Consider the following 14,577-nt stretch of genomic DNA (forward strand, 5'->3'; position numbering starts at 1 on the left):
TTTGAGTGAACACTTTCTGTTGAGGCTGAAGTTAGCTTCTTATTCAAAAAGGCAGATTAAAATAAAAAAATAGAAAAAGAGACCAAACACTGACATTTGAAACTCATAACAGCTATTCCATGTTTTACTTGAAGCTTGTGACAGTCATAGTAGTATTTTATCTTGTTTCAGTTTCGCAGAGACTATTTGGGTGGAGAGGCCTGGCGCTCTTTTCCTTTCTTAACAATCCCGTTTTCAAGAATATAATCTTTTGTTTCTATCCTACCCTTAGCACTGGAAGAAGAGTAGTACTGTAATACTTACAGAGTCTAAACACAAGCATAATTATACTGAATAAAAAATCAATTTAAAAATGACAGATATTATATTTTACATTTTTTCAGTTGTCAGAAATCACTAGTCCTTCTCTACTGCCCTAGAAGGCCCTAAGGATTCCCATCTGGACATTTTGGAAATAATATTTTACTTTTGTCAGGCAGTGAATGCACACAGACACAGAAGCCCACAGCTTCATCATTTTTTTAATGGAGAAAAGGGAGGTTAATGCTGGCTTTTTTAACTGCCAGTTAGTCAGAGTGTCACACTTTCTGTTTCACATTTTTACAATGCTCTCATCTGCATACTGATGACCAATGTTGGGTAGTAGTGTTACTACAAGTAGTGAACCATTGTGAGATTTTCTCACAATTTCCCAGTAGTGTGGTGGTAGTGTCACTATTTTGCATACCAGCTTTTCAGTTGTGAAGTGTAGGAGTAGCTTTGACAAGTGCTACATAGTTTGATTTACCCAGACAATATTTTTATTTGAGTAAATAAAGACAAAATTTTAGCCCAGCACTATTAGTCTATATTTTGGTAAGTCGAGGACCTGTCTTAAAAGGCATGCTAAGCCCTGTGGTCTTCCTCCATGTGCACATTTTGCTGGCATGAACAACATGTGAACATAGAGGATACAGGGTGCTATTTTTAAAAGCATTTGGGACAGACTTACGCATCACATAGGCTACACATTTTATTGATGCAATTGTGTTTTCAGTCATACTTTTTTCAAATGAGCGAATTTGCTTATCTACTGTGGCTCAATATAGATATACAAGCATAATGCAGCTGTAATGACAAGTTAAATTAATTAAGAAATGCATTATTACTTGTAGCCGACTATTGTCTTCTCCTCCATATTGGTCAGGCAGCTGTCTCCACTCTGAATGTGAGGGCACTGCTGAGTTCACATCTATGCATTCTTTCTAAAAAGCCGCACTAAGGGTGCATATAGGGCACGCGTGAGCACTTGAAATGGGCCACTCTACATGTAAGTGCAAATGAGGACTGCAAGTTCACCAAATGTGTCAGAGCTCAAGTTGTTGTGTATTCTACCTGCTTTAGCTTTATCTTTTATCTTTTACTAAGCCATGACTGCTTAGTTACTGTTGCTACATCTAACAAACTTTGGCGTCTGGCATGTTAACTGCAGTATTTTAGCAAATGTAGATCTAATATTTCCAGCCCAAAGTTTGCTTAAAAGCCATCCACCAGAAGTTGAAATTTGGCAGGAAACCACCAGAAGCCCAATTTGGTGGGAAAACTGTGAACATGGCAACCCTGATGGCTGGTTCATGTGCTCTACCAAACATTCCAAATCATAACGTCCTCTTCTGTAGGCGCCTTTACAAGATGAACTCCCCCAGGGTGTTATTTTGGGTGGTCATTTTTTTTCTGACTTCCCCTTTTCAAGCTGAGCCATGGCTACTGTTCTCATGAAAATCCACTCCCTCCTAGTTAAGGAGGCTTTGGACCAGCCTGGCTAAGAAAACAGCACAGACCAGCATAGGTTCTGTGTTGGATACATGGCCATGGTGGGTGACCAGCTAAACAGGCACCCAACCAGCACAAACCAGCTTTATGCTGGAATTCATGCTGGTTTGTTTTTTTCAGCTGGGAGATCATGGATGGCAAGTGCTTCAGTACAACTGCAGGTCCTAACATCCTCCAAAATCCTATTGAAAATGTACTATTTAAAAACGTAATTCTAAAAGCACATAAACAGCTTAGTTGATTCTCATGCAATACCATGCACAAACTGTACTTCATGAAGGCTATGAGTGCTGAGATGCACTGGGTTGCAGATGCAGGGGAGGAGATATCATAAACCAGTGCACATTTTTATGATAAACATAGCTTACAAATGCTGAGTATGTCTGAATACGGCATAGATAATCTTTTCTTTGCCTTAAGTGCTAAGGTGGCATTTAAGATTTGTCCAGATCACAAACAAATCTGATCATTGAGAATTGAGTGTGATAATATAAAGCTGACATTAGAGGGCGCCTTTAACCTTTCTATAAGCATACCACTAAACTTATTCAAGTGGACATTTAAATGTTAAAATTAATGTGAAATGAAACCATTGATATATGTAGCAGCAATGTGAAATACATGCATTAGGTACGGCCATATAGAAAGGTAAAGAGTTCACAGTACATAATTGTTTCAAATACAGTACTGATTAAAAATTCAAAGATCCTGTGGCTGATGCCACATTATATTGGGGAGATACAACAGCACTTTATGATTAGACTGAATTCAGCTTTGTCTGTCAGTTATCTGGCCTCAGTATATACTAAGATAGAAAAGTGTTGATGGATAGTTCAGTGCAAAAAGCATTTTAGCATATTGTGCAAAAGTCAGAGAGCAAAACTCTTCATTTCTTTCATTCCTGGCATAAAATGTATTATTTTTCAAGGGATGGTTCTGAGGAGATTAGATGTATGATTTGTATGATCCACTTGCATAAACAGGGATAAGGACAAAAGAAAATAAGTGAAAAAACAGTGAGTTTACAAAACTGATGTTTTAAAATTTATTAAAAAAGACTGGGGCTCCCAACAACCATGCAAGACCTGGTAGACCATCAAAACAGCATAAGACCCATCTCCTTCCATGTCCATCCTTCCACCATGAGAAGACAACTCAGTGCTATGAGTCTGAAAGGATGGGTAGCTGTCAAGAAGCCCTCACTGAGAAAAGGAAATAGAAAAAAGGAGAACATTTTGATTTGACAACTGAACTGCTGGTGTTCTCAGAACAACATATTGACCACCAGAGTCTAGACCTCAGCATCACTGAATGATATGAGAGGCAGAAAATGTCAACAAACTTCTTAAACTGAACTTTGGAGGTCTGAAAAATGTCCCTGCAGATTTCTTTGAAAAACTGAAAGCAAATCTCCTCAGAGCAGTGGAAGCTGTAATAAAGAAGATGAGGAAGACACAATAAATACTGAAAAATATATTGTGGTGGTTGCACTTGCTCTAGTTCACAGAAGGGGCTCTAAAGGTGTGTTATGCAGAGCTGTGGCATCCACCACACCCCCTTTTGCCAAAAGGATGTAGAATGGTGTTGTTTAATGTCGTTAATGTTGTTGTTCTGTTAGTCTAAGACATGTGTATATGTTATTTGGTTTGGGCTGTGGGTTAGTTAGTGTGTGTCTTGTGTTTTCTGTAGAGTGAAGAGCCTGCTATCCCTGGCTGAGGTTACATGCCTTTACTTATGTTAATGAAGACACTTAGTAGTACAAATAGTACAAATCATAAGCCTCTCTCATGTCTCCTCCTTCGCCAAGATGCTGCATATGGTGTCAGAAGTGGGATAGCACCCCCTTGCAGTAAGGAGTGAAACAACACTTCGACTGCAGAGATGGTGCAGCGAAACTTGCTGGCACAGTAAGGTTTGGCAGCAGAGAAGCTGGCAAAACAGAAGCCACTGAATGAGAATTGAATCATGGAATTGCAGCAACGATTAGCCTAGGTTTGTGCAGTGGAGGAGGTTGAGGGGGAGCCCCTGAGCGAGCGCCACCAGCTGAGCATGTAGTGTGCTAGCACTACAGAAAGAGGCCACACTGTGGCAGACAATGCTGAGAGCCTAAGCTGATGGGGAAGTGGAAGCCAGCCGTGAGAATCATTGGCAGCCACGGACCTTTGGTTGAGTGCAGTGCAAACAGTGAATGGCTCATCACACTCATCAATATGGGCTCATCGATATCCCTACTCATGGCTCATACACACTGAGAAGGGCACATCGGGGAGCTGGAGGGCAACCACTGTCTGTCAGGTCGATCACCAGTGGTAGAACTGAGGCAGAAAGTTGGGGCTCCAGTGCACATGAGTAGCACCCTTGCTAGCAACAACAGTGTGGTGGAAAATAGAGGGTGGCTGAGAGGTGTTGTTGATGCTGTTTTCATCCTCGGTAGCACCAGACTTGATGTGTTGAGATGTGAGGAGTCCTGCGGCGCTCAGCAGGAGCAGCAGTACCAATGACGTGGCCCCAGCACAAGCAAGAGGTCGCCAGGATGGCCGACATTTGAGGGGGCTATGTTCCAGCTGCCACTTGCTTTCCAAAATCCAAAATATTACATTTAGATGTTGAGGCTGCTGTGCAATTTTATGTTAAAATAACTGTGGCGACAGCCATGGGCTGCAGCTCACCAGGAGCTGGCCTGCAGCGAAGAGGCTCATGGGAATTAGTTTAAGTTATGGGTAACACTTTACACTAAGGGTACATAATTTGCCAGTAATTAAGGCATTCACTAATGAATAACTAATCAGAAAGTAATGAGTCATTAATCAGGAACAAATGAATGTCATATATTAACAACTACAAGACTAAATTACTAACACATGTACTAATGAATGAAGATGAAGGTAATAAAGGCTTTCTTCAGTGCCTGAATTTTTTTGGAATTCATGTGTTAATGTTGATGTCAGATCCCCTTGAGACACAGCGCTCTGGAATATTATGCTATTATGCTATTATGCTATTATGCTGGAATATTATAATAATATTATCAGTCAACTGTGTTTGTTTCTGTAGAATCCTATCATCCGATCATCATCATGTCCATCTTCTTCATCTTGCTCTGTAAGCAGCCCTTGTATTTGCCTGTATCTGTCTGTCAGGTTAAGTTTATTGTATAAAATTAAAAGCTTACACTGACACTGTTTTGCAACTAGTACTCATTTATGAAATGTTTTAACTCCTATATTGACACACAGTGCCTCATATTACCACTGAACTCAGAAATGAGTTACTTTTTGATAGGGAAAGTGCAGCACCTTTCTTCTGGGATTATGAGAATACTTAATTGTATGCACACTTTTGTGCTTTCCCACATCTAGTACATCTGATTGAACTCAACAACTGATTTATAAGCTCCTGCTGTGCTGGTTGAGGTGTGTCAGAGTGAGAAAAATAGAAAACTATGCAGAGATAATTCTCAATTCACTATAAAGAAAGCAATGAATACTGATGACTCATGATGAATTCGTAATGTTTGTTCCCCCTAAAGTAAAGTGATGACCCAGTCACACTTTATTACTAATTAAATACTGATTCTTCATGATGAATTCATAATGTTTGCCCCCCCTAAAGTAAAGTGATGAACCAGTCACACTTTATTACTCATTAAAAGCTAATAAAATAGCCGGGGTTAATCATTTTTCTTTCCAAAGTGACAGTCATTCTTTTGCTATCTCAGGATCAGTGATGAAAGATAAGTACAACATGGCTCATGCAAAACTATAACATGGAGCAATGAGGCAGACGCATGTGCTAAAATAAGCAAGTTTTATTTTGGGCAAATCCAGGGTCATGTTTAATACAGTCCAGGTTCATATAGTCAACTCGAACAGATTGGGGCGCAAACACGACAAACGAACACAGGCAGAGTCACTAAACAAGGGGGCTGGACTAAGAACCAAAACAAAGAAAACATGTGGACTAGACCAAAACACAATGTGAACACATGGACAGGACTGGGAGTGGCCAATCATGACAAAAACATGACATTGACGAAATTCACAGGAATAAAAAAGCATATTTTATCATCATCCTATGACTTCTACCCAAAACACAGAACCAGAGCATGTGAATACATCACTGTAGTATACGGAAAAGGAATGCCCATATTGCAGCGAGTGGTGTCACCAAATAACTCACACAAGTTGAAGATCGAGTCTGTGACTCAGCTTTACTGAAAAACTCAGAACGGAGCACAAAAGAAATGGTAGAAAATCACACCAGGGTAGCGCTCGGCTAAGCGCAGTTAGCCAGTCTGTTAACTGCTAGGCCCTGTGAAGCGCTGTCACCGCGCAGACACAGCCCTTCAAAATAAGAGTCCCTGCCAAAGGAGGAAAAACAAATTAACCAAGCAGCATAACATCAACATGTGATTTTAACCAGACAGAATAGATGTGCCTGATGCCACATATTACTACTAGAATCACTCAACGCTCGTGAGAAACACAAACACCTTACTACTCTTAAAACCAAAAAGGTTTACTGCAAATAATTAAGCACCAAACCAAATATTTAAATCACTTTACAAAGAATTTAGAAATAATAGCATCTGCAAATCCATTCAATTTCACCACAGATGCACGTTTTACACGTTGGTCTAAAAATAGGTGAGGCATTAAAATACATACCAGTACTCACAACACTCAGACAACAATACCACGTGTAAACATGTCTGCGATGTAAATTACATATATAATGTAGGATACATATGCATAACTCATCTTTAAAAGCAAGAAAAATGCGAAATATTGCAAAAAGGCGAAAAGACAAATATTGAAATGATTTTTTATTATTTCAAACATTTTCATTCACTTCTCTTAAATGGTTTACAAGAGGTATTCACTCAAGACTTGACATATAGTATGACTGCCATTTACTGGTGAAGAAAAATAGCAGTAATTTCCAGCTGCAGGAAAACAGCTGAAGTGTTATGTTTCAAACTGTTGTGTTTCATTACTGAAACATTTAGATATAGCAAATATTTAAAAAGAATAACAGATGTATAATAGGAAACACTTTCATGTTTCTGATGGTGGTATGTTTCAGAATAACTGTGGCATATATTAAGATAATTCACAGTTGTAATTAAATCAAAAGCCTCTTTTCAGTACATAAACTAGTTTACAGTTTATTAAACATACAACAGTTTATGTTTATGTTGTAACAGTATGACATTGCAGTGTGACATAGGTAATCATAATTTGCATGAATAGAATGAAACTAAAAGAGCCAATGTGTACTAACATTGTTTTTGTATGCATAATTAACACATGAATACCTAATAAATTCAGGAACTGAATAAAACCTTTATTACCTTCATCTTCATTGATTAGTACATGGGTTAGTAATTTAGTCTTGTGGTTGTTAATATATGATAATAATTTGTTTCTGATTAATAACTCATTAGTTTCTGATTAGTTATTCATTAGTGAATGCCTTAATTACTGACAGGTCATGTACCCTTAACGTAAAGTGTTACCAAGTTATATATGTGTGTTATTGGGGTATTCCATATTGGGGGTGAGGGTGTTTGCGTGTGGTGAGGGGGTCACTGGGAGTGTAAAGTGTGTGGTTTGTGGTGACCTCTCCCATGGGTTCTGTGTTATATATGTGCCTGTTTCAGTCTGTTGTTGATTAAAGAGCTGTTCTCAGATCAGAATCATGACTTCACTTGAGTCTTCATTCGACAGCTGTTACAATATGTTTTCTGCTTTTTCTTGAACTAGAAAAATAAATAAATTGTCTTAATGGCCATTTTATTTTAAATAAATGTAGGTTTGGTCTCAGTCTTTTGTACAGTAGTGTAATCTCTCTCTCTCTCTCTCTCTCTCTCTCTCTCTCTCTTTCTCTCTCTCTCACACACACACACACACACACACACACACACACACACACACACACACACACACACACACACACACACACACACACACACACACACACAGATGCCACCCTCAAACCCCGTATTTCATTGAAACAACACACTCGTCACGACAGCTCTCTGCAGATGCGTCTCACAGTGTGTTGCACGTTGCCATGGAGACCACATTGCCAGTAGTTCAATAATGTGTGAGTCACTATGGTAGACACTTTCTTTTTCTCTGCCTCTCTCTTTCTTTGTTTCTCTCTCCCTCTCTCTTCATGTCTCCCTTTCTCTATGTCTCGCTGTTACTTTAAAGTGCATTTTAAACAAACACATTGCAATGTTCAATTGTGCACAAAGGTATACAAAATATATTACCAGTTGACACTCTGGAGCAGTTGCACTTGAACCTAAGATCACCATACCCAATGCCAAACATCACCTGGAGGGGTATAAAGCCCACCAGCACTGGTGCTGTGGAGCAGTGCAATCTCTGAAGTGATGGACCTCCATTCAATACCTTTGGAGCAATCATCGAACATCTGTACCCGATCTCAATTACGATCTCACAGCTGAATGATCTTGTGGCTCTAGTGTAAAGCCTTCCCAGAAGAGTGGAGACTTTCAATGCAGCAAAGGGGAGACAAATTCTCTATTAATGCCCTTGATTTCAGAATAAACACTGGATGATTGAGTGTCTGCCAACATTTATTGCATATACAATAGTACCCATGTTGCTGCAGAAACCGTGTTTGTAGTGGCCAGGAGATGGCATTATAAGCTCAGATTCTTAAAATCTGTTCTAGTTAACTATGCGCTCAGCATGATTCATGAGCCTGACTCAGCCTCTCTGCTTCATTAGACAGCCTGAACAGACTCATCTCAAAGTTATATTGATAAATTATCAGTACAATTAGGCTTAATGCAAAATAATACATGTTCTGGTGCCTTTGGTAATAAAATGCATACATTTTGTTATATATATTTTAAACTATGCATATTATATGCATATAATTATGCAGAAGAATGGCATTATACAACCCCAATTCCAATGAAGTTGCGACATTGTGTAAAACATAAATAAAAACAGAATATGATGATTTGCAAATCCTTTTCAACCTATATTCAATTGAATACACTACAAAGACAAGATATTTAATGTAAACTTTATTGTTTTTTGCAAATATTCACTCATTTTTAATTTGATGCCTGCAACACGTTCCAAAGAAGTTGGGAAAGGGGCAACAAAAGACTGGGAAAGTTGAGGAATGCTCAAAAACACCTGTTTGGAACATTCCACAGGTGAACAGGTTAATTGGAAACAGGTGAGTGACATGATTGGGTATAAAGGGAGCATCCCAGAAAGGCACAGTCGTTCACAAGCAAGGATGGGGTGAGATTCACCACTTTGTGAACAACATTTACGGCATTTGGCAGACGCTCTTATCCAGAGCGACTTACAGTTTGATCATTTATACACAGGTAGGCGAAGGTGGTGTTAGGAGTCTTGCCCAAGGACTCTTATTGGTATAGTGTAGGGAGCTTACCCAGGTGGGGATTGAACCCCAGTCTACAGCGTAGAAGGCAGAGGTGTTACCCACTACACTAACCAACCACCACAACAACATTGTTGAGAACAACCTTTCTCAACATGCAATTGCAAGGAATTTAGGGATTTCATCATCTACAGTCCATAATATCATCAAAAGATTCAGAGAATCTGGAGAAATCTCTGCAAGTAAGCGACAAGACAGAAAACCAACATTGAATGCCCGTGACCTTCGATCCCTCAGGCAGCATTGCATTAAAATCCGACATCATTCTGTAACGGATATTACTACGTGGGCACAGGAACACTTCAGAAAACCATTGTCAGTGAACACAGTTCGTCGCTCCATCTACACGTGCAAGTTAAAACTCTGCCATGCAAAGTGAAAGCCATATATCAACAACACCCAGAAACGCCGCAGGCTTCTCTGGGCCCGAGCTCATCTGAGAGGGACTTATGCAAAGTGGAAAAGTGTCCTGTGGTCTGGCGAGTCCACATATCAAATTGTTTTTGGAAATCATGGACCTTGTGTCCTCCGGGCCAAAGAGGAAAAGGACTGTCTGGATTGTTATCAGCGCAAAGTTCAAAAGCCAGCATCTCTGATGGTATGGGGGTGTGTTAGTGCCCATGGCAGGGGTAACTTGCACATCTGTGAAGGCACCATTAATGCTGAAAGGTACATACAGGTTTTGGAGCAACATATGCTGCCATCCAAGCAACGTCTTTTTCAGGACTGATTATTTTTCAGGGACATCCCTGCTCATTTCAGCAAGACAATGCCAAGCCACATTCTGCACGTGTTACAACAGCATGGCTTCATAGTAAAAGAGTGCGGGTACTAGACTGGCCTGCCAGCAGTCCAGACCTGTCTCCCATTGAAAATGTGTGGCGCATTATGAAGCACAAAATACGACAACGAAGACCCTGGACTGTTGAGCAACAAGTTGTACATCAAGCAAGAATGGGAAAGAATTCCACCTACAAAGCTTCAACAATTAGTGTCCTCAGTTCCCAAATGCTCATTGAGTGTTGTTAAAAGGAAAGGTGATGTAACACAGTGGTAAACATTCACCTGTCCCAACTTCTTTGAAACATGTTGCAGGCATCAAATTCAAAATGAGTGAATATTTGCAAGAAACAATGAAGTTTATCCGTTTGAACATTAAATATCTTGTCTTTGTAGTGTATTCAATTGTATTTCAATATAGGTTGAAAATGATTTGCAAATCATCATATTCTGTTTTTATTTATGTTTTACACAACGTCCCAACTTCACTGGAATTGGGGTTGTATATTCAAGATTCAAGAGTCACTACACAGTGGGTGCTCTGTAGAAAATCACTGAGACTGTCATTTGGCACAGCTTATGAAAGTCTTACAATTTGAGGCAAGATGAAGGCTTTAACTTGAGGTGCAGTTCATACAAGTTCCTAGTTCTCAGTTGCATTTACTACAGATACCAACTCAGAGTGTGCTGACTAGCTAGCAGTCCAGAGTGATAATGAAATTATTAAAGCCAGTGTGGCTGAGTTTAGCACATGCTCTAGTATTTTTAAGACTCTGGTTAAAAAGACGTAATTTCCTCTGCTGTGCATACAGTACCAGCAACCTGCTCAGGGCTGCCACACTGGGAAGGATCTATGGCTTAGCATATTGCCAAAAAAATATTAATGACACTTGTTCATTACCTTGTGGAATTAAATTTTATTAAAAAGCCAAACAACTAAATCAAATCAGTGACATACTTTTCAGTTCATACCTGACTCATCATAATTAAATCATCAAAAATAAATTCTAATGCAGATACATACACATACAGATCTCAGATCCCTTTAACACAGACCAGTGAAAGCTTTAGAGGCCTGAGAAAGAGAACCACAATGACGAGGCCTCGAACGGCCCTTTATCTTCTTCAACAAATCGAATGTCTGTCCACATTCGGAGGCCTGGCAACACTAGTTGGATGTACGTAAGTATGTCACATAGGCATAGAAGTCCCTTTCATATGAAGAAGCTTTTTCTAGGTTTAACAAAATAGATAAATCTTCCAGAGCTTCTAAACTAGCATTAGTCATTTTAATCCAGGAGAGCTACAGACTGAATTTAGAATTAAAAATCATTTGCCAACTGTGGAATTAGACCTCAGCATTTAACCCATCCATGCAGTGAAACACCCACATGCAGGCACACTAGTGAACACACACTAGGGGGCAGCAAGCACACTTGCCCGGAGCAGTGGCCAGCCCTATCCACAGTGCCCAGGAAGTAATTGGGTGTTAGGTGCCTTGCTCAAGGATACTTCAGTCACGGACTGCCAGCCGAGGGGATCGAACCAGCAACCTTCTGGTCACAAAGCTGGTTCCCAAACCTCCAGCCCACAACTGCACTAGATGGCATCCTTATAACAGGCATTCTGCTTAGTTCACTACACTTTTAATTATCACTGATTGTCTCGAACACTCGAAAAGTGAGCTGGCTCAGTCCGCTACAGTGAAGAAACATGAAAGATGCTGATTATATGGACTGCATTTCCCATGAGTCTGTTCACAGGAACTAAAATATGTGTTTATTTTAACAAATTTCACAAACAAAATCAAGCATAGCAATCTATGAATACAATTTATGTAATAATACTAACTAATAACAATAGCTAGTAATAAGAACAACAATAATAAAATCAAGAATAAAACTAAAAAGGTTTTTCCTCCAATGTTATCAATGCAAAACGTGTCTTGTGCTCTTCTTATTTTTACAGCATATTTGAATAAGGATATAAACATTAAACAGAATATTTAAAAATGAAAATATAGAGTATAAATAAAATAGTTCTAGCCCTAATATCCACAGTGCTTTGATCCTGTAAAAGGCAGCAGTCTTTCTCAACAATGTGCTTGTGTTTATGCGAATGCTGATGTGTTTATCATCCATCTGTGTGTGTGTGCGTGTGTGTGTGTGTGTGTGTGTGTGTGCGTGTGTGTGTGCGTGTGTGCATGTGTATTTGTATCAGGCTCTCCTTACACTCTGCCAGCAGTGCTCCTCTGGATTACACAGCAGAAATGTTATATGTCAGAAAATGTCAAAAAATGTCAGAAATAAACAGGCCAGCGATAATCACTTTCAGCCATATTAACAACATCTGCGCAAATGTTGAAGCAACAAATAAAGACACAAATATATCAACACATATCTCTAAGAGAGTCAGGCATGATATCCCAAAACAAATCCATGCATGAAATGACGTTTGACATCATTGTCCAGATTACACAGTCTATTCAAATCCCCAACAAATGTTCTAACAAGCTTGTTGCTGTGGATTCCCTTTTTACAGGGTCACACATGATGAACACCCAACTCCATATGGACAGCAGACTGGACTCATCTAAGGCTCATCCACAGCTCTGCTGGACACACGGAGGAAACAGAGCTGCCCACAGTGCATCTCTGCTCTGCTATTGTGTGTAATGAGTCCTGACATGTGCTGTGCTCTATAAACACTGGGAGGAGAGGAAGTGTAAGCAAGGGGTGGAGGCTGATGGTTGTTCCTTCCAAGGTTTCAAAAAAATCTCAGGTGTATGCTGTAGATGGATTCTTATTCTTTATACGTTCAAATGTATCCAGATACCCCTTCTAATTAGTGGACAGAGCTGCTTAAACTGTAAAACATGTTAAAATGTACACACAGTCATGTAATCTGTGTAGAAGAGAACTGAAAGAAGAATAGGAAGTGTTGGAACAAACATCATAAGTACTTAACCTCACTAATGCTCTTGTCGCTGAATGCAATCAAATCCTCACAGCAATGTTTTGACATTTAGTGTAAAGCCTTTCCAGAAGAGTAGAGGCTGTTACTGCAGCAAAGGGAAGACACCAATACATGGAAAGATGTCTGTAAAATTTGAGACATATAGTGTATGTTTCTTAAGCACCATGGCTGTGGAATAAAACCTTGTTTATATATATAAATGTCAGAATACATATTGCCCAAAATGCCATGGACTAAAATATTGCTAAGTTAACTTACTTTGAAATATAAGAAAGTTTTTCCTTCTCCTTCAAAGCTTCTTTTATGGAGAAGAGAATATATTTCAAAAGTGATGGTTAAAACTGCATGTTTTAGACTATAATCTTGACAAAATCAGCCTTAAAAACATTTAGATTTTTACACAATGAGGTCATCTCAAAATCAATTAATACTGTGGTTTGTGCTCATGAAACTGAACAGAGAAGGATGATGATGATGGTTACAGATTAATATACTTCTGCACACAGTGTAGAAAGGTGACACATCACTTGGATTACAGATTATATTTGTATATTGATTATATAGATATAGATATATAGTTATTGATTTTGTAATATTACATTGAACCAAGTATTTATTGGTACAATAGCTCCCACCTTCTTCAGTGCATACTGTGACCTTCTTTTATATCATAAATCAACCTTCAGTAAACATAATCGTTAAACCATCTTTTACCATCAAGCTCTACCAAAATCCACCTCATATGAGAACAAATAAACTGACTTCCAATTCAGAGAAATAAGGGAGAAGGATATATATATATATATATTTACATACATACAGGGTATATATACACACACACACACAGAGAGAGATGGTGAGAGAGATATAGAGAGACAAAAAGAGGGCGAGAGAGAGAGATAACGAGTGAGAGAGAAAACAGGAAAAAAGAAAGAAATAGAGAGAGAGAAACAGAGAGAGACAGTAAGTGGGGAAAAGACATAGAGGAGGAATAGAGAAAGGAAAGTGGAAAGAACTAGGAAGAAAAATAATGAGCAAGGGGGCTAGTGAGTAAAAGAGAGACAGAGGAGGAAAGAGAAATAGAGGAGGGAATATAGAGAAGACAGAGAAATTGTAGAGGAAGAAAGATGAATGTGGGAGCGAGAGGAGAGAGAAATAGATGAGTAAAGAGAGACAGCGAGAGTGAAAAGAGCGAAGTAGGAATAGCGAAAGGAAAAGGATATAGTGGGGGGAGGAGAGATAGTGAGAGTGGGTGCGAGAGAGTGGAGAGAGAAATAGAGGGAGAGAGGGATAAGAGAGACAAATAGAGCAGGGAAGAGAGATGAGAGAACCAGAGAAGGGAAGAAAGACAGTGGAAAGAGAAATAGTGGGGGAAGAGAGATAGTGAGTGTGGGTGAGAGAGAGTGGAGAGAGAAATAGAGGGAGAGAGGGATAAGAGAGACAAGTAGAGCAGGGAAGAGAGATGAGAGAAACAGAGAAGGGAAGAAAGACAGTGGAAAGAGAAATAGTGGGGGAAGAGAGATAGTGAGTGTGGGTGAGAGAGAGTGGAGA

The sequence above is a fragment of the Pygocentrus nattereri genome, chromosome 5 (assembly GCF_015220715.1).
Source record: "Pygocentrus nattereri isolate fPygNat1 chromosome 5, fPygNat1.pri, whole genome shotgun sequence".
NCBI lineage: Eukaryota > Metazoa > Chordata > Actinopteri > Characiformes > Serrasalmidae > Pygocentrus > Pygocentrus nattereri.